This window comes from Myotis lucifugus, unplaced genomic scaffold, assembly GCF_000147115.1.
Source record: "Myotis lucifugus unplaced genomic scaffold, Myoluc2.0 scaffold_91, whole genome shotgun sequence".
In the NCBI taxonomy this organism is placed as follows: Eukaryota; Metazoa; Chordata; class Mammalia; order Chiroptera; family Vespertilionidae; genus Myotis; species Myotis lucifugus.
Genome location: NW_005871139.1, coordinates 2514976 through 2516542, shown reverse-complemented (window position 1 = coordinate 2516542; position 1567 = coordinate 2514976). Strand labels below are relative to the sequence as shown.

The 1567-nt window shown below is 42.2% G+C and overlaps 1 pseudogene; it reads right to left on the bottom strand.

Moving 5' to 3' along the window:
* Positions 1–415: 415 nt before the first annotated feature.
* On the bottom strand, positions 416–1556 carry LOC102432223 (annotated as a pseudogene).
* Between the last annotated feature and the right edge of the window lie 11 nt (positions 1557–1567).

Genomic DNA, 1567 nt, shown 5'->3' with positions numbered 1-1567 from the left:
CTTAAATGTGTCAAGTTATAGCACGTCCCATCCCAGACTTGGACAGAGCAAAATAATGCGGGTAACTGACTGCTTATCTCAAACAAAGGATAACTAAAGTGTTGGGATCACACCATGGCGAAGGGAGCATAGCCAGATGAAAGGAGACGTTTTATTTAAAGACAAAATTTCTCAAATGGCCCTCTGGCATAGGCAGTTTCTACTGTCACACGCATCAGCCTGTATATGATCTCCTAACTTTAAGTTTTTCTTCTTCAAGGGCTGATTTGGATTGACTTGTAGAGAATGATGTCCATATGAGAAAGAGATGTCTGTGGTTACATGTAAAACTGTGTGATAGGTTTGCAGAAGTTACAGATAAAGACCGTAGTTAAGACGTCAGCGATGATCCATTTATTTGAAGGTCAAGCTAGCTTTATACCCTGAAGCCTTTCTCAACGGCATTGACACAGGCAGCTGTTCTCAGGTACAATCCTAGGTTATACCTTACGGCTGTGCGATTGATTTGCCTGGCAGAAAACTCCATAGTGTAAGCTAAGCCAGATGCACAATGTTTTTCTTGGATGCACCTGGTAATATTTTGGAATCCTGCTGTGAGTACAACGGGAATAGTTCCATAGCGCTTTCCAAATTTTCTTTCTAAACTCTTTTGAACATACATCAGCAAGTGGTGGTTAGAATCTTTCATATTTGAAGGTCAAACAGCCATAGCAGACATGATTTATACTCTTCAGCCACTCAAAGTAAGATACTGTCACTCCTTCAGCATTCAAGTAGAGATCAGGAATAACCATAAAGTTCCTTTCCAGAAAAATCTTAACAGCTTTTGGAATTGTTGGTCTATTGGTGGCTTTGGCAATGATCTTGGCTTGGACTCTGGATGCACTGGATTCAGTCAACTGCTTCTCATTTGCAGCAGGGATCAGTATGCCTGCTTCCAAGATGTTTCCTTTGTAGAGCTTTGCCTTGAGGAAGCCCAGGATCTATCTGTGTTGCAACTTGAAGTCTTCTAGTTTTTGTTGTTGTTGTTTGTTTGTTTTTAGGTCAATGCCATCTAAATTCCCTGTGTTTCCCGATTCACCAACACCAACACATTTAACACCAATACAATACAAATATCTCAGAGTGCAGCCCACATTGCTAAATTCCTGAATAACAAATGTTTTCTCTCCAAACCCGGAAGCCATTCCTAAAATACTTATGTAAGAAGCTTCACTGAGGAAGTTTTCAATCCAAGGGAAGCGGCCAGTGGTGGAGCTACAATTGTGGATAACGCTTTGACTGATGCGTTTACCGGTAACGCGGGCATGTGCATTCATATCCAAGTGCCCTATGGTGCAGGCATACGTGTCGGCAATCCCCGATAGCTTCCGCTCACCTGGGGAAGTCGCATCAATGCCAGGACCAATAAAGCCCTTTTTTGCTAGTTCCATGGAGAACCTCCTTGTGATCCTTTCCAATTCATTACCATAGTTCTTGGGATTGATCTAAACTCCAGCTTGAGCACCTTTGATGGGCCCATAAACCACAGCGCATTTACACGTCATCAGAGAAATCAAACTTCTAC